The 19,853-nt window shown below is 42.0% G+C and overlaps 1 protein-coding gene and 1 long non-coding RNA gene across 2 annotated transcripts in view; one reads left to right on the top strand and one right to left on the bottom strand.

The window, feature by feature from the left end:
• RASGRF2 (Ras protein specific guanine nucleotide releasing factor 2) overlaps positions 1-19,853 on the bottom strand; it is a 271,130-nt gene that overhangs the window by 194,738 nt on the left and 56,539 nt on the right. The window lies entirely within an intron of this gene.
• Positions 2,716-11,729, top strand: LOC115831684. The gene is made up of 3 exons (XR_004027195.1): positions 2,716-2,870; positions 5,888-5,892; positions 11,719-11,729. It is a non-coding gene; the product is annotated as an uncharacterized LOC115831684 (long non-coding RNA).

The raw sequence follows: 19,853 nt of genomic DNA, 5'->3' as shown, positions 1-19,853 counted from the left end.
GGTTTCTCCAGGGGAGAAAGGATAGCAAGAGGTTTCAAGGAGGGGTACGTGGGATTTCAACTGAATTTTTTTCTTAAAAAAAACCTTTTTATTTTGACATTTTTTTTTAATCTTCAAAAATGTTCCGAGAGCACAATAAAGACTTCACCTAGGGGCACCTTTTAACATTTTTTGCCTCCTTTATAATCTCTTTCTCTCAATCATTTCACATAAATAATTTTGTATTGATTTTTTTATATCCCAGGTTGAGTGAAAGTACACAAATATTGAACTTTCTTTATATTTGTATCTTAACATTGTGTAATAAATTTAAAACAAATAACTAAAGATCCACACAAAGGGACATCATCATGAAATTTCAGAAGAGGACTGACAAAAAGAGGATCCTACAATCTCCCAGAGAGAGACAGAAGATAAAGAAGCCACATAAAAAGGATGTGAAATTAGGATAGCATTGAAGTTGCTGGAAGAAAGCAGAGCAATGCCTTTAATATCATGAGGAAAAAATATATTCAACATAGAATTCTATATTCAACTAAACTACCAATCAAGTATTAGGGCAGAATACATATTTTTTGACAGTTTGAAAAATATTCCTTGTAGAATCCTGATATGGTTTGGCTGTGTCCCCACCCAAATCTCATCTTGAATTGTAGCTCCCATAATTTTCGTGTGTTGTGTGGACCTGGTGAGAGATAATTGAATCATGGAGGTGGCTTCTCCCATACTGTTCTCATGATAGTGAATAATTCTCATGAGATCTGATAGTTTTGTAAATGGGAGTTGCCTCTTTTGTGACTGCTATGTAAGATATCCCTTTGCTCTTCCTTCATCTTCTGCCATGATTGTGAGGCTGCCCCAGCCACATGGAACTGTGAGTCCATTAATCTTCCTTTCTTTGTAGATTACCCAGTTTCAGGTATGTCTTTACTAGCAGCATGAGAACGAACCAATACAAATCCTTTCCTAAGGAAGTCATTGTATACATTCTTTTGCAAATAAAGGGATTAACTAAGAAATAGAAATACAGAGGGCTCAGGAAACTATGGTTCCAACACAGGAATGTAACATAGGAAAATCTCTGAATGACAGCGGTACAGAAGATCCAGAGAGAAATCGGCCAAATTTGGACAAGATGGGAGTATCTGGAAGGGAAGCCACTAGGGTTAAAAAAAATTGATAAAATATCTGGAATAGGTATATAATGTCCTTAAGTATTTGGTGAAAAAATTATAGTTAAGAGTGGCACAGATATATTAAAATATTTATCAAAAATTAAGGACATACAAATAGAAAACTAAGCAAATTGGGTGTGGGGAAGTGGCAATTATTAATTCCAGGAAGAAAATATAAACTTATCTGGAAAAGTAAAAGTAAAAATAGTATATTATTTGGCTATGCAGTAAACAATATTTCCAATGATAGTGTTAATAACAATTAATTAATTAATAACAATATTTCCATCATAGTGTTAATCAAAATTACTGATTTTACCAAAATTATTGATATAATTATATATACAGAACAGGAGAGTGGGAGGCAGAAGGTAGAAAATGGCAGGAGGAAAATAGAGCTAAACCTGCAATGACTATAACAATTCAATAGGAAATATTTAAAATTCATAACCCAAGAAATACCACAATAAGCATATTATTTTAAAATATGAAGGTAAGTACCAGGAAAAGAAAAAAGGCCAAAATGAAAAACATTTGCCTCTAAATTATCCTTTTCATCTAAGTTTTCAAATCATTTTCTTTATAACATTTGTTGGTACATTTTCTCCATGTTTAATATTGTTTGTGCCTTTTTAAAAAAATGGTAATTCTAAAAATGTCTTCTGAGATAAGTAGGACTTCTTGACCATTGCTGTTGTTTTTCTTTTTTTTTTTTTTTTTTTTGAGATGGAGTCTCGCTCTGTCGCCCAGGCTGGAGTGCAGTGGCGCGATCTCGGCTCACTGCAAGCTCCGCCTCCCGGGTTCACGCCATTCTCTTGCCTCAGCCTCTCTGAGTAGCTGGGACTACAGGCGCCCGCCACCACACCCGGCTAATTTTTTTGTATTTTTAATAGAGACGGGGTTTCACTGTGGTCTCGATCTCCTGACCTCATGATCCGCCCGCCTCGGCCTCCCAAAGTGCTGGGATTACAAGCGTGAGCCACCGCGCCCAGCCTATTGCTGTTGTTTTTCTGTTTTATTAATTTCTTCTCCATATTCCTTTTTACATCTGTTCTTTGGATATTTGTTCTGTGGTTCTTCTAGCTTCTTGAATTCAGTGCTTGAGTTCTCAGCCACAATCTCTTCAAATATTACTAATTTGCCATGCCCCCATTCTCTCTTTCTATAACTCCCATAGGATGTATGTTTGAATCTTTCAATCCATTGTCTATATGCCTTAACAACACCTTTACATTTGTATTTTCCATTTCTTTATCTCTCTGTTCACTGTATTGAATTATCTAAGACTTTCTTCTAATTCGCCAATTCTCTATTCAGCTGTATCTAGCATAAACTTAGCCAGTCTATTGAGTTATTTTTTATTTTTATTTTTTAATTATACTTTAAGTTCTAGGGTACATGTGCACAACATGCAGGTTTGCTACCTATGAATACATGTGCCATGTTGGTGTGCTGCACCCATTAACTCATCATTTACATTAGGTATATCTCCTAATGTTTTCCCTCCCCCATCTCCCCACCCCACGACAGGCCCCGGAGTGTGATGTTCCCCACCCTCTGTCCACGTGTTCTCATTGTTCAATTCCCACCTGTGAGTGAGAACATGTGGAGTTTGGTTTTCTGACCTTGTGATAGTTGGCACAGAATGATGGTTTCCAGCTTCATCCATGTCCCTACAAACGACATGAACTCATCGTTTTTATGGCTGCATAGTATTCCATGGTGTTTATGTGCCAGATTTTCTTAATCCAGTCTATCATTGATGGAAATTTGGGTTGGTTCCAAGTCTTTGTGAGTAGTGCCACAATAAACATACATGTGCATGTGTCTTTATAGTAGCATGATTTGTATTCCTTTGGGTATATATCCAGTAATGGGATGGCTGGGTCAAATGGTATTTCTAGTTCTAGATCCCTGAGGAATCGCCACACTGACTTCCACAATGGTTGAACTAGTTTACAGTCCCACCAACAGTGTAAAAGTGTTCCTATTTCTCCACATCCTCTCCAGCACCTGTTGTTTCCTGACTTTCTAATGATCGCCATTCTAACTGGTGTGAGGTGGTATCTCATTGTGGTTTTGATTTGCATTTCTCTGATGGCCAGTGATGATGAGCATTTTTTCATGTGCCTGTTGGCTGCATAAATGTCTTTGTTTGAGAAGTGTCTGTTCATATCCTTCACCCACTTGTTGATGGGGTTGTTTGTTTTTTTCTTGTAAATTTGTTTGAGTTCTTGGTAGATTCTAGATATTAGCCCTTTGTCAGATGCGTAGATTGTAAAAATTTTCTCCCATTCTGTAGGTTGCCTGTTCACTCTGATGGTAGTTTCTTTTGCTGTGCAGACGTTCTTGAGTTTAATTAGATCCCATTTGTCAATTTTGGCTTTTGTTGCCATTGCTTTTGGTGTTTTAGACATGAAGTCCTTGCCCATGCCTATGTCCTGAATGGTATTGCCTAGGTTTTCTTCTAGGGTTTTTATGGTTTTAGGTCTAACATGTAAGTCTTTAATCCATCTTGAATTAATTTTTGTATAAGGTGTAAGGAAGGGATCCAGTTTCAGCTTTCTACATATGGCTAGCCAGTTTTCCCAGCACCATTTATTAAATAGGGAATCCGTTCCCCATTTCTTGTTTTTGTCATGTTTGTCAAAGATCAGATGGTTGTAGATGTGTGGTATTACTTCTGAGGGCTCTGTTCTGTTCCATTGGTCTATATCTCTGTTGTGGTACCAGTACCATGCTGTTTTGGTTACTGTAGCCTTGTAGTAGTTTGAAGTCAGGTAGTGGGATGCCTCCAGCTTTGTTCTTTTGGCTTAGGATTGACTTGGCAATGCGGGCTCTTTTTTGGTTCCATATGAACTTTAAAGTAGTTTTTTCCAATTCTGTGAAGAAAGTCACTGGTAGCTTGATGGGGATGGCATTGAATTTATAAATTACCTTGGGCAGTATGGCCATTTTCACAATATTGATTCTTCCTATCCATGAGCATGGAATTCTCTTCCATTTGTTTGTGTCCTCTTTTATTTCGTTGAGCAGTGGTTTGTAGTTCTCCTTGAAGAGGTCCTTCACATCCCTTGTAAGTTGGATTCCTAGGTATTTTATTCTCTTTGAAGCAATTGTGAATGGGAGTTCACTCATGATTTGGCTCTCTGTTTGCCTGTTATTGGTATATAGGGATGCTTTTGATTTTTGCACATTGATTTTGTATCCTGAGAGTTTGCTGAAGTTGCTTATCAGTTTAAGGAGATTTTGGGCTGGGACGATGGGGTTTTCTAAATATACAATCATGTCATCTGCAAACAGGGACAATTTGACTCCTCTCTTCCTAACTGAATACCCTTTATTTCTTTTTCCCACCTGATTGCCCTAGCCAGAACTTCCAACACTGTGTTGAATAGGAGTGGTGAGAGAGGGCATCTCTGTCTTGTGGCAGTTTTCAAAGGGAATGCTTCCAGTTTTTGCCCATTCAGTATGATATTGGCTGTGGGTTTGTCACAAATAGCTCTTATTATTTTGAGATACGTCCCATCAATACCTAGTTTATTGAGAGTTTTTAGCATGAAGCGCTGTTGAATTTTGTCGAAGGCCTTTTCTGCATCTGTTGAGATAATCATGTGGTTTTTTTCTTTGGTTCCGTTTATATGATGGATTACGTTTATTGATTTGCATATGTTGAATCAGCCTTGCATCCCAGGGATGAAGCCAACTTGATTGTGGTGGATAAGCTTTTTGATGTGCTGCTGGATTCGGTTTGCCAGTATTTTATTGAGGATTTTTGCAGCGATGTTCATCAGGGATATTGGTCTAAAATTCTCTTTTTTTGGTTGTGTCTCTGCCAGGCTTGGGTAACAGGATGATGCTGGCCTCATGAGTTAGGGAGGATTCCCTCTTTTTCTATTGATTGGAATAGTTTCAGAAGGAATGGTACCAGCTCCTCCTTGTACCTCTGGTAGAATTCGGCTGTGAATCCGTCTGGTCCTGGACTTTTTTTGGTCAGTAGGCTATTAATTATTGCCTCAATTTCAGAGCCTGTTATTGGTCTATTCAGGGATTCCACTTCTTCCTGGTTTAGTCTTGGGAGGGTGTATGTGTCCAGGAATTTATCCATTTCTTCTCGATTTTCTAGTTTATTTGTGTAGAGGTGTTCATAGTATTCTCTGGTGGTAGTTTGTATTTCTGTGGGATCGGTGGTGATATCCCCTTTATCATTTTTTATTGTGTCTATTTGATTCTTCTCTCTTTTCTTCTTTATTAGTTTTGCTAGCGGTCTATCAATTTTGTTGATCTTTTCAGAAAACCAGCTCCTGGATTCATTGCTTTTTTGAAGGGTTTTTTGTGTCTCTATCTTCTTCAGTTCTGCTCTGATCTTAGTTATTTCTTGCCTTCTGCTAGCTTTCGAATGTGTTTGCTCTTGCTTCTCTAGTTCTTTTAATTGTGATGTTAGGGTGTCAATTTTAGATCTTTCCTGCTTTCTCCTGTGGGCAATTAGTGCTATAAATTTCCCTCTACACACTGCTTTAAATGTGTCCCAGAGATACTGGTATGTTGTGTCTTTGTTCTCATTGGTTTCAAAGAACATCTTTATTTCTGCCTTCATTTTATTATGTACCCAGTAGCCATTCAGGAGCAGGTTGTTCAGTTTCCATGTAGTTGAGTGGTTTTGAGTGAGTTTCTTAATCCTGAGTTCTCGTTTGAGTGCACTGTGGTCTGAGAGACAGTTTGTTATAGTTTCTGTTCTTTTACATTTGCTGAGGAGTGTTTTACTTCCAATTATGTGGTCAGTTTTGGAATACATGTTATGTGGTGCTGAGAAGAATGCATATTCTGTTGATTTGGGGTGGAGAGTTCTGTAGATGTCTATTAGGTCTGCTTGGTGCAGAGCTGAATTCAATTCCTGGATATCCTTGTTAACTTTCTGTCTCGTTGATCTGTCTAATGTTGACCTTGGGGTGTTAATGTCTCCCATTATTATTGTGTGGGAGTCTAAGTCTCTTTGTAAGTCTCTAAGGACTTAATTTACGAATCTGGGTGCTCCTGGATTGGGCGCATATATATTTAGGATCGTTAGCTCTTCTTGTTGAATTGATCCCTTTACCGTTATGTAATGGCCTTGTCTCTTTTGATCTTTGTTTGTTTAAAGTCTGTTTTATCAGAGACTAGGATTGCAACCTCTGCTTTTTTTTGTTTTCCATTTGCTTGGTAGATCTTCCTTCATCCCTTTATTTTGAGTCTATGTGTGTCTCTGCACATGAGATGGGTCTCCTGAATACAGCACACTGATGGGTCTTGACTCTTTCTCCAGTTTGCCAGTCTGTGTCTTTTAACTGGAGCATTTAGCCCATTTACATTTAAGGTTAATATTGTTATGTGTGAATTTGCTCCTGTCATCACGATGATAGCTGGTTATTTTGCTCGTTAGTTGATGCGGTTTCTTCCTAGCCTCGATGGTCTTTACAATTTGGCATGTTTTTGCTGTGGCTGGTACTGGTTGTTCCTTTCCATGTTTAGTGCTTCCTTCAGGAGCTCTTGTAGGGCAGGCCTCTTGGTGACAAAATCTCTCAGCATTTGCTTGTCTGCAAAGGATTTTATGTCTCCTTAACTTATGAAGCTTAGTTTGGCTGGATATGAGATTCTGGGTTGAAAATTCTTTTCTTTAAGAATGTTGAATATTGGCCCCCACTCTCCTCGGGCTTGTAGAATTTCTGCCGAGAGATCCTCTGTTAGTCTGATGGGCTTCCCTTTGTGGGTAACCTGTCCTTTCTTTCTGGCTGCCCTTAATATTTTTTCCTTCATTTCAACTTTGGTGAATCTGACAATTATGTGTCTTGAAGTTGCTCTTCTCAAGGAGTATCTTTGTCACATTCTCTCTGTTTCCTGAATTTGAATGTTGGCCTGCCTTGCTAGGTTAGGGAAGTTCTCCTGGATAATATTCTGAAGAGTGCTTTCCAATTTGGTTTCATTCTCCCCATCACTTTCACGTACACCAATCAGACATAGATTTTGTTTCACATAGTCCCATATTTCTTGGAGGCTTGTTCATTTCTTTTTACTCTTTTCTCTCTAAACTTCTCTTCTCACTTCATTTCATTCATTTGATCTTCAATCACTGATACCCTTTCTTCCACTTGATCGAATTGGCTACTGAAGCTTGTGCATGTGTCACGTAGTTCTCATGACATGGTTTTCAGTTCCATCAGGTCATTTAAGGTCTTCTCTACACTGTTTATTCTAGTTAGCCATTCGTCTAATCTTTTTTCAAGGTTTTTAGCTTCTTTGCGTTGTGTCCAAACATCCTTCTTTAGCTTGGAGAAGTTTTTTATTACTGATCTTCCGAAGCCTTCTTCTCTCAACTCATCAAAGTCATTCTCTGTCCAGCTTTGTTCCATTGCTGGCAAGGAGCTGCGTTCCTTTGGAGGAGAAGAAGTGCTCTGATTTTTATAATTTTCAGCTTTTCTACCCATCTTTGTGGTTTTATCTACCTTTGGTCTTTGATGATGGTGACGTACAGATGGGGTTTTGGTGTGGATGTCCTTTCTGTTTGTTAGTTTTCCTTCTAACAGTCAGGACCCTCAGCTGCAGTTACGTTGGAGTTTGCTGGAGGTCCACTCCAGACCCTGTTTGCCTGTGTATCACCAGAGGAGGCTGCAGAACAGCAAATATTGCAGAACAGCAAATGTTGCTGCCTGATCCTTCCTGTGGAAGCTTCATCTCAGAGGGGCACCCAGCTGTATGAGGTGTCAGTCGGCCCCTACTGGGAGGTGTCTCCCAGTTAGGCTACTCGGGGGTCAGGGACCCACTTGAGGAGGCAGTCTGTCCATCTCAGATCTCAAACTCTGTGCTAACTAAGTTGCAGAAGTTTCTGCTGCCTTCTGTTCAGCTATGCCCTGCCCCCAGAGGTGGAGTCTACAGAGGCAGGCAGGCCTCCTTGAGCTGTGGTGGGCTCCACCCAGTTCGAGCTTCCCAGCTACTTAGTTTACCTACTCAAGCCTCAGCAATGGCAGACACCCCTCCCCCAGCCTCGCTGCTGCCTTGCAGTCCAATCTCAGACTGCTGTGCTAGCAGTGAGCGAGGCTCCATGGGCATGGGACCCTCCGAGCCAGGCGTGGGATATAATCTCCTGGTGTGCTGTTTGCTAAGACTATTGGAAAAGTGCAGTATTAGGGTGGGAGTGTCCCGATTTTCCAGGTACCGTCTGTCAGGGCTTCCCTTGGCTAGGAAAGGGAATTCCCTGACCCCTTGCACTTCCCAGGTGAGGTGATGCCCTGCCCTTCTGCTCACGCTCCATGGGCTGCACCCACTGTCTGACAAGCCCCAGTGAGATGAACCCAGTACCTCAGTTGGAAATGCAGAAATCACCTGTCTTCTGCGTCACTCACGCTGAGAGCTGTAGACTGGAGCTGTTCCCATTCGGCCATCTTGGAACCTCCCAAATTATTTTTATTTTAATAGCAAATTTTTTATTTTCATGGCTTCTGGTAGAATCATTTTCATATCTACCTGTCCTTGATTCATAGCTATCTGTTTTTGTTTTATAATTTCTTGTCCTTTTCATGGATGCTATTTCCATATCTTTATGAGTCCCAAATGTACTTTTTAAATTATATCTCATCTTGAGGGGCCAGATCAATATATGGAATTGGAGGGAAATCTTCCCACTCTAGATGAGCCTGAAAACTGAGATTCTAAAACACCAGATTACCAGAAAGACATCAGAAATGCAAACAATTAGGAAATACATTTTTCTCAGTGAAATGCAAATTTAAATTTATGATTTGCATTTAAATGCAAATTTAAATTTATGATTTGCATTTTAAATACAAATTAAAATTTATGATTTGCATTTCATTGAGAAAAATGTATTTCCTAATTGTTTGCATTTCTGATGTCTTTCTGGTAATCTGGTGTTTTAGAATCCCGTTTTTCAGGCTCATCTAGAGTGGGAAGATTTCCCTCCAATTCCGTATATCTATCTGGCCCCTCAAGAATCTCAGACCAGAACCAGCTCTTTGATTGGCAGATCAAATTCCAACTCCCCACCCCCACTCCATGGTGATGTTGCAGATATTGCTGATATAGTCATTGAGCCTCTCCACACAGGTATATCTCTTTATAATTTTCTCTGATTTCTCAACCACTACAGATAAGCTGCCACATGCATGTTGCTCCAGGACGACCCCAACATAGTTCTCAGTTCAAGTTCTCTGAGCGTGACTGTGATCCCAAGCCATTCTTAGAATGCTTCTCAGTGATTCTGCCCCATAGTGTCAAACTCGCAGCTGACCCTGCCTGCTGCAGAGTTTACAGACCTGGAGCTTCACGTTTTGCATAGCAGAAATGTTTTTACTACACTTTTAGACTGACAAGATTTTTATTTTTTCTCCTATTTTTATGAATAGCTATGGCATTTTAATTTTTCAAAGCATATTTCATCCTTCACTAATGTTTTGAGCAAGGGCAGATGGGAGTTATAAGGATGTGATATTTTAATGTAGAAACACTGGGCAATCTCTTAACTGTAACTACCAAAACAAATGGCTTAAATGCTTCTTCAAAGAACTCGTGAAAGAGACAAAACACAGGTAAGTGGTTGCCAGGAGCAAGGGGAATGGGCAGCACAGAGTGACTGCTAATGTGTGAGGAGTTTCTTTATCACTATTTTTTAATTGACAGACATTCTAGAACAGTATTTGGTTTACAGAAAAACTGAACAGAAAGTACAGGAAGCTCCCATATCTCTGTCCCCCACACACAGTTTTCCCTATTATTAACATTTTACATATATGTGACATGTTTGTTACAGTTGATGAACAAATATTGATACATAATTATTAAGTAAAGCCCATAGTTTATTAGGGTTCTATGGGTTTTGACAAATGTACAAAGTCATGCATCCACCATTACTGTGTTTTCTTTTTTGAATGATGAAAACATTCTGGAAATATATGGTGGTGATGGTTTCACGAGCTGGCTAATATACCAAAAACCACTGGCTTGTACACTTTAAAATGGTGAATTTTATGGGATGTGATTTATATCTCAACTTTTAAAAATAGGGAAAAAATAAGCAGCAGGAAACTGGAGGAAAAACACCTATGTGCAAATTCTTGGATTTACTCAATTCCACTCATTCTTATCTACTCACAAAATCTTTCCCCAAAATGTTTCAGCTTCAACAAGCTGGTTGACTTTGACCTGTCCTTTATTAAATAATTGTTTATTGGGCTCCTGCAACTACTGATAAAACATTGTATTAGGCCTTCGAAGTATAAAAAAGTTAATTTAACCTGCCCTCTGCCTCCAAAAAGTTGCCTGCTTTTTTTTTCAGCCCTTAAAAATACATACGCAGCTTTTTCAAACCATTTCATTAGTCATACTTTTTAAGTAATTTACGTGGATTTCCTGCTTAGATTAGCTACATTAATGAAGTTGACTGGAATTGCAGCCTCATCCAACAGTTACTTTACCATTTGCCAAGCATTCTTTCTCCCATTCACCATTCTGCCTTCTATCTACTTATTTCTTTCCTGTTTGTATGTGCATTGGGAGTGTTGAGAGTGAAGTGAATGCATTGGTGTCATGGATTCCAGGATTTGTGCCAAGAGTTCCAGTGTGGGTACATATATAAATCCCAGCCAGGACTGAGGGGAGCATCTCCTATGCAAATGTTTGGATGAAGAGGCAAAAAGGATCCTTGGGGGACACATTGCAGAGTCTTGGCCCTAGGGAGACCACTGGGGGAGCTTAAGTAGAGAAGATAGAAAGAAAGTCTCCTTCACTGGCCAGGAGAAAGAACAGAGGCCTGAGAGAAAGAAAAAAAAAAGAGAAGGAGAGACAGAAAGGAAGAATAGAAAAAAGGAAGATGAGAGGAAGAAGAAAGGAAGGAAAAAGGAAGGAAGAGAGGAAGAGAGGGAGGGAGGGAGGAAGGGAGGAAGAGAGGGTGGGAGGAAGGAATGGAGAAAGGGAGGGAAAGAGAGGAAGGAACAGAGGAAGGGAGAAAGGAAGGAAGAGAGGGAGGAAGGGAAGGATGGAAGGAAGGAAGGAAGGATGGAAGGAAGGACGGACGGAAGGGAGGGAGGGAAGAGGGAAGGAAGGAGGGAGGAAGGGCTGCGTGGGGAGGGAGGGAGTTTGTTTAATCGTGCAAAAAAATAAAACATACAAACAGGTTACCAAATAGGTAAACTAGCTTGGCAGGGGGGGAAATATCACCATTTCTAACTAATCTGAGGTAGCAAAAGACTTTGGAGATCCTTTCCCTCCAGTGGCCCCCAACTACAGTGACAATAGCAGTCCATATTTTGTATCTAAGAATCATACTATATATAACGGGCAATGTAGCCAAAGGTAATCAAACATTAAAATGGCACTTTGTGTTTCAGTTTCAGCTGCTGCCTCCGGACAACAAACAGAAACCAATGGCCACGTGTCAAGGTGAGGTACTCAACCATCATGTTGGACTGGGAAAGGAGGTGGCTAAAAACGGTTTTGACTTTCACTCACTCAAGGCCATAAAAGGGTTAGATTTGAAATGGCCAAACTCTTGGAGATCATAGATTTCTTCATGGAGAACTGTGTGTGCTAGGTCCCCCACATCCACCACCTGTGCCCCAACACACACACCCTGGGGAAGGGGGAAGGGTGTTCTCTTGGCCTCAAGCTAGTGAGAGGGGCTCCAAGGAGCTTGCTAAGGGTCATTCCTGTGTCCTCCCAAGTTGATGCCTGGCCTTTGCAAGAATCTGAAAGGCTAATGTCTGGGAGCATGTGGGAAGTAATACTCCCACCAACAGCAAGCAGAAAGGGAGTGTTTCCTTTGGGCCAGAAGTTGGCCACACCTGAGAAAGCCAGGCTGGGCTTGTCTTAGAGCCGGCTGCAAGGACAGCGAAGAGGGCAGCTTGCAGGGCAAGAAGCTGCAGCACAGAGAGGCTGCAGGAATCCTACCCAGTGCCAAGGAAATGGGATGGGGGATCATAGGAGACTGGGCAGAGGAGATGCATGTCCTGCTTCTTGAAAGGGGCGCATCCCCAAAGACTGAGCTTTTAAACTCAGACCACACACAGAGGAAACCCATGCTGGATGGGTCCCAACTTGGAGAAGTCAGAGCAGTCCAGGAAGCTGGTGAGGAGACCCAGCAGCCAGCATCGGCCTTCCCTGCAGCAAGTTCCAGCCAGGGATGGGATGGGAGAAGCTTTCACTTTAAATTCGTCTGCCTGAGGCTGGACATATTAATCACCAAACTGAGACTGTCTGGAAGGAAAATGTGACCAGAGAACTTTTTATTGTATTAGAGTGAACAGAAAATACACTGGGCCTGCCCAAGACTTCATCCTGGAGCATGAAAAGAACCAGCCCCACAGAGTTGCTCTGAAAAAGAAAACCAAAAACCAAAACAGAGTTCTTCCAGTTGTCCCACCTCCCCCTACCACAGTCCTGCTTATTCCGTATGACAGTTATGTAGTCATTTTCTTGAAATGAAGTAAAAACCCTCAGGTCAATAATCATATGAGGCCAGGCATTGTGGCTCATGCCTGTAATCCCAGCACATTGGGAGGCTGAGGTGGGTGGATCACCTGAGGTCAGGAGTTCAAGACCAGCCTGGCCAACATAGTGAAACTACTAAAAATACAAAAATTAGCCTGGCATGGTGGTGGGTGCCTGTAATCCCAGCTACTCGGGAGGCTGAGGCAGGAGAATTGCTTGAACCTGGGGGACGGAGGTTGCAGTGAGCCGAGATCACGCCGCTGCATTCCAGCCTGGGCAACAAAAGCAAACTCCCGTTTCAAAAAAAAAAAAAATTATGTGAATACCTCTAGTCCTGGAAAGGGAAATTTTCAGCACAATTTTACCAAAAAGGAAAAATTAGCTAAGAGACCTCTCAGGTTACCTGTGCATGTCATCAGTGACTGAGGACTCTGGGCCATGCCTATGAGATAATCCACCACGCTTCCCAGACAGTCATGAGCCCCATAAATGACAGCTGTCTTTAGTTCTTAAGTCTCAAGTTCAGGCAGAGGACTGAATGCTATAAACTGGGGGAAAATAACCCTTATGAAAAGACAACTGGGAATGGGATGTATTGAGGTTAACATTATATTCAATAAATCTCCACTTAAATTTGAGAGGAAAAGAGTCAAAACTCAATAAAATAACAAATCAGTGGCTTAAAGGGCAATCTTATAACTGACGGCATTTCAGTAACTGCTGGCTGCCATCCAAACCCAAATGCCCAGTCTGGGGAGAGGAAACACTTAATGAACCAGCCTGATGTATCCAAAGGCTGCAGCCTGCACCTTAACAGCAGCTGCTGCTTGGGAACCCAATTAAAAGCAGCCTTTAAAAGACAGCAAGGCAACTACATTCGCAGAGTATATCCAAAGGTTAAAGCGTGTCTCAGGCATAACAATGATGGAAAGAGTTACCAGAAGTACATGTTATACTTTTAGGAGTTAAACAAATTCAGCTAAATCACAAAAAATCAAACAGTAACTCTGCATGTGCCTGCAAATCATTATTTGTAGCCGCTCATCAAAAAGTCTTGTATGTCTAGTCTCACTCTGATAAGAACTCAGTGCATCACAGATCTGTCTCAGACCTGGGGCTTCACAGGTCCCCCAGAGGATGGAAAATAGCAGCAGACACCCTGGATGGTATTCTGTGACCTTTTACCTGTCCTACTGCAGGAACTGGAGCAGACATTACCAAGTACTGGGTCATCACAAAGTGAAAGAAAGAATTAAAACAGAGTGATGACCTTGTTTGTGTCTTTAAATTCAATATCTACAATGACAATGAGCTCCTCTTCTTTTGTCTCCTTGGATATTCCATCAGTTTCCAAATCTATTTCTCCAGGCAGATTCTCTCCCAGGCACCAGCGCTATATTTCTACACTAAACAGCATTCCTATTACATCCAAAATGGAATGTAATTGTTACCTTCCTTCCCTCCCTCCAACCCTCTACCCTCCGCACTCACAGCTATTCCTTCTCTTGTCTTTTCTCTCAAGAAAAGTGCATCTGGACGCAACAGTTGCTCCACCTAGGAACCTCAAAGTTATCTCCAATTTCTACTCCCTTATCAGCCCTTGCCCATTTAGTTGCACCAGTGCCCCCTCCAAGGACTCTTTCTGGAATTTATTAGCCCTCACCTAGAACTAGACCCACTGACGCACCCCTTTATCACTGGGATAGCAGATGTCACAGCTGTGAAACACTTTCCAATCTATGCTGCTTTGTCTGATAGCGGGTCTCTTTCTCTCCTTGTATCGCAGCTGCCATTACAGCCCAAAGGTCGAAGCTAGTGCCCCCCTCTCCCAGGCAGGAGGACAGCATGAACTAGGGGAAGTCCCAGTGAGTTGGGAGCACAAGGAGGAGTGTGGCAAGGAGAGGTCCGAGGTACATGAAGAAAACAGAGGGAGGCAGGGACACACGTGGTACAGCTTCTCCCCTCTTGGATAAATTCCTAGAGAAGGGTGAGGAGCTTAAAGCATTGATGACAAAGCTGATGGCAAAGAGCTTCAGTGCCACTTCCCTCGGGGGCCCTGGAGGACATCCTCTCACACAATGTTCTTTTGCCCCACCCCAAGCCTCATGACAATACGGGTGGTGGCCCTAGAGGTGGGGCCACATCCTGTAAATCAGTAAGATTGGTGTCCCAGCAGTTAGGTAAAGAAAGGGTCTGTCCAGAGCCTCCCTGAGCATCTCCGTGGGATGGACACTCCCAACTATCCTGTGGATGACTGCAGAGGGAAGCGCACTATCAGAACTCCAGCAAGAGAGACCTGGGAGAGAATTCACTGCTTTGGGCAGAATCATAGTTAGTCACTGACCTGTGCACTGGTGCACTTCAACCCACTCTCCTGCAGCTACTGCGGGAGAGTCACGTAGCATGCTGACCATCTGCTACCACTCCCCCATCGTTCCTTTACATTGAATCTCTGATGATCCAATCATAAGATATTTTTGCTCAAGAATTGCTTAAGGTGTTTTTCAGATTCTGAATTCCAGTGGAATGGCTGACACCAACCGGTCTGAAGACCCCCACCAAGGAACTGACTCAGCACAAGAATGCAATTTGTTCACCTCCCTATCCCATGACTTCTCTCACTTCTTGACCAATCAGTGATCCTCATACTCCAGCCCTGTCCAGATCCTTTAAAAACCCTATCCCCAAACCTTTCAGGGAGGTGAATTTGGGGTTTCTTCCCATCTCCTCGTTGGCCACCCTACGATTATTAAACTCCTTCTCTGCTATATCCCAGTGCCCTGGTACACTGACTCACTGTGCATTGGGCAAATGAATGGATTGTGGTTATAGAATCACATGTTACAGCAGCCACACACTTCAGCAACAGATATCAACAAAATGGCCAAGGCTGAGCAGAGCAATGCCAGCTCCCAGTCAGCACCAGCAAGATCCCTGCCTCACCCTCTGACAGACACACACACACACACACACACACGCTCGCACAATCTCAAGAACATGTGAGCCCTCTTTTACTATGGCACCATTTTAGTGAGGCACAGGAGGACAGGTGAATTACTAAAAGGGGCCTTTTATATTATTAGAGTTTACTATTTCAACATCTAGTTGAGTTGATTACTCTCCACTAAATGCAGGTTCATTTTTCTCTACTTATTCCGTGGGGAGGAGGTCTTAAGGAGAAATTTAGAAAAATATTTTATTTGTATATCTAAGCATAGTGGGGATAAATCTGTGACCCTCCTCCAATTTTCTCAAATCCTCCCATCCCAAACAAGGCAGCCAGGGTTTTCTTTCTAAAAGATAAATTTGAGCTGTCAGATCTGCTTACAAACTTTTGCTGGTATTCTCAAATTCTAATAGCAAATCTTACATAGGCTGCAAGCACCCTTCACAAACTGGCCCCATTCTCTATGTTTTCATTTCTGCCAGTTTCTTCCAATGCACACCATACTCCAGCCCCATCAACGCATCACTCCCCAAAGAAGCCAAGCTCTCTCCTCAGCCTGTGCTGTGACAGTGTAATCTGTGGCGCGTTCACACCTGTATGTGAATCCTGATGCCTCCAGGTGGTAACTCAAGTTATGAGACCTGGAGCAAGTTACTTCATCTTTTGGAGCCTGAGTTTCCTCATGGACAAAATGAGGACAATGGTATGTACCTCGTAGGACTGAGTGCAGCTGACATCCAGTGCCTGGCACCCAGTAGGCACTTAACAAATGCCAATTCCCTTCTCTATTAGTGTATCTCTTTGTCTTGACATATTTGTATTTTTCCTTCATCCCTGGACCATTCCACACCTACAGATTCTTGCTGGACTTTCTGACTCATGTCACTGAAATGTAACACCAGGCCTCCAAGAGAATCCTCCCCTGGAGCCTTCTGGCAAAAAGGAGTCCCTCTCTCCGCTGCACCTTCTTTTCCCACACCGGCTGAGAGCTGTCCACTAATGTGTCTGTCTTCCTAGCCAGCCCTGTCCTGTGGTACCCTCAATCCTAGCACTTTGCCAGGCACACAGAAAGCCCTTAATAATATTTGGGTGAATAAATGATCATCAATAAGGAAACATGAGATGCAATGAACCTAATAAATGTGCTTCACGCAGTCATACACGATGATGACTACACAGTCACATGCAGGTAGTCATCCAGAGAAGGGATTTATACACAGATTTCTAAAAGATTACAGGTAAATTACTCTAAGAAAAAAAAAGACCCCTTCAGCCTCCCAATATATCTTTTTATCATAAGCCATGGAAAACCAGAACATTACAATGATCTCACAAACCCTTAGTAGAAAAGTAAGAACAGATACTGTAGGTTGGCAGGTTCACGAAAGACTCTTCCGCTTATCTACAAAGACCATAACATGCCAGAAAGACAACAAAATGAATACCTCTAGGAAATGTAAAGGTTCTGGGTCTTATTGGTATCAATTGTAGCTTTGTGTGAATTTTCATTTTCAGTCTTCTGTATTTTATGATAATGTGTTTTCTGCTGTTCATGCTATGTGTTTTTGCAGAGAACAAATGTAACCCAATATGAGAACACAAGCTCACTTAAAACTCTGGTCCTTAAGCTTCTGCAGCTTTGCAACAGACTTATAGCTAACAGTGGCAATTTCCAGAGAATGGTATTACCAGGCCACTTCCCCTTTCCACATTTCTATATCATTTGAATCATTTATAATAAACATGTATCACTTTATAATCAGCAATAAAGATATTTATTCAATTTTCAACTGTGTGCAGGTTCTTCTGATGTTGCCCATATATCTATAGATAGCAAATGATATTGGTCAAATCAGTGATGTTCAAATTAAGATTAAAAAACATTTTTGGTTTTCTTTAAAAGCATACAGCACAAAAATAATTTCTAAAAAAAAATATGCTGCCCCATACATATTGCTATTTGGACAATAATGCAGGGTTTTAAATTACTACACATGTTCTTTACATTTTTCAGTTTCAGATAAAGAGAATGAAAGCCTCGCCTCTCACAGATACTCCAGCCCTCTCTGTGCAGCCATCGAGGTTCCTGCTGGGAAGGATGGGAGGTTCCCATCTCCTCTCAGGCTGTGGGACCCCTGACCTCACAAGTCAGATGCTAGATGGATAAAGAAGTGGCTGCCTTTCAAAGGACACATGCCTGGCTCTGTGACTTATCTCAACACACAGGGGACTACTGTTCCATCATAGTAACAGTAACACAGCAGCCTGGAGGGCAGTGCCTCTGAGATTCCATCAGGGCCCGAAAGTGAGGTGAAGCACTCCATCTCACCTGCCTTGCGGTCCAGCCTTCCTACTCCCCAGAAATTTGAATAACGCTATTGAGTGGTCCTCTGAAGTCCAGGGTATTCTTTTCCCTGACATCCTATGGGTGGCCATGACCATCCATCCCAGTCAGAGGAGAGATTCCAAGTGTTTCAAGATGTGCAGGTGTGCCAGGTGCAGTGTCTCAAGCCTGTAATACCAGCACTTTGGGATGCCGAGGTTGGGGGTATCACTTCAGGTCAGGAGTTCAAGACCAGCCTGGCCAACAAGGTGAAACCTTTTCTCTACCAAAAGTACAAAAATTAGCTGGGTGTGGTGGGCGCCTGTAGTCCCAGCTCCTCAGGAGGCTGAGGCATGAGAATCACTTTAACCTGGGAGGCAGAGGTTGCAGTGAGCCGAGATTGCGCCACTGCGCTCCAGCCTGGGTGACACAGTGAGACTCTGTCTCAAAAAAAAAAAAAAAAGTGCAGATGGACAAAACCAGACAGCAATTCTCCAGTCTAGGTACATTTCAAAAGCAGTAAAAAAGTATGTGGTCATGTTATTCACCCTATGATTCATTACCTCCTCCTCTTTCTTGTTTTTTCCCTTTCTTCTTTCTGTAGCTGCTTGTGAGGTGGAAATGAAATGCATTTTAAACGTTGGATATATTAATGAAACTGAGTTTTATTTTCCTTTATTCTAACGTTTACTCTGAATTTAATCTTCACATATCTCAGTACTTAATCCAAACTGACAAGTGAGCTGTCTTTAACACTCATGGGATCTTCGACTAATGTTTTCCTGGTACGTCTGGCCCTTCAGAAGGGTAAAGTATCCCATCCCTGAGCCCTAGAGGCACACAGAACTCACCCTAAATCTGACTTGCTGCCACTGTAAGATAGCAAATAGGAGAGAGAGAACTAAGACAACGCAGAACAAAAATAACAGTAAGGTCGGCATAAAACGGGGGGAAATACTTTGTTTCTTGATACCATTCCCTCCCCTTCTCCTCACACTTCTACTCCTTCATACTTCTTACTACTAAAATGGTACTTGCAAGGGGTTTCTCTACCTATCCCAGCTGATCATTGTGCCAGCTGGTGGGACACCAACTGAAGAAGAAAAGCCTAGTCTTTTTTTCTGTTTTTTCTTTCTTTTTCTTTTTTTTTTTTTTTTTTTTTTGAGACAGTCTCGCTCTGTCGTCCAGGCTGGAGTGCAGTGGCACGATCTTGGCTCACTGCAACTGCTGCCTCCCAGGTTCAAGTGATTCTTCTGCCTCAGCCTCCCAAGTAGCTGGGATTACAGGTGCCCATCACCATGTCTGGCTAATTTTTTTTTTTTTTTGTATTTTTATTAGAGATAGGGTTTTGCCATGTTGGCCAGGCTGGTCTCAAACTCCTGACCTGAAGTGATCCACCTGCCTCGGCCTCCCAAAGTGTTAGGATTACAGGCTTGAGTCACTGCACCCTGTCCAGAAAAGTCTAGAGTCTTATCTTGGTCCCAGCTTGTCTCTAGGAGCAGAAATATTTCATTCTCATGGCTCAGTGACTGGTGTTTACCATAACTCTATTCCATGGGCAGGTTTAACTTCAAGAATATTCTATGTGAATTAAAGAAGACTGACTTTCCAATTCATTTATAGAGTCTATCTTTTCATATCATGGTTATACAGTATGTTAAAGTTCATTCTTTATTGTCAAATCTTCCAGCTGCCACCTCCGCATCTTCTGAGGAACAAAGATCTAAGAGGCTGAATTCTTAACACCCCCGCCCTATTGATTCAATTCCCTTTAAACCTCAATTCAGAGGCCTTGCCATGGGCACATTTGGTTCAGTAGAAGCCAAGTTTTATTCACACCAGCATTGAGCAGGCCAAGTGTGGTTCAGCAGGAGCCAGAGGCTAGAAAGCAGACACCAGGATTCTCTCGGGGAAACAGTGTGAACTCTGGCAA

This window comes from Nomascus leucogenys, chromosome 2, assembly GCF_006542625.1.
Source record: "Nomascus leucogenys isolate Asia chromosome 2, Asia_NLE_v1, whole genome shotgun sequence".
Lineage (NCBI taxonomy): Eukaryota > Metazoa > Chordata > Mammalia > Primates > Hylobatidae > Nomascus > Nomascus leucogenys.
Note: the sequence above shows the minus strand (reverse complement) of the source record. Positions and strands in the feature narration are given on the sequence as shown.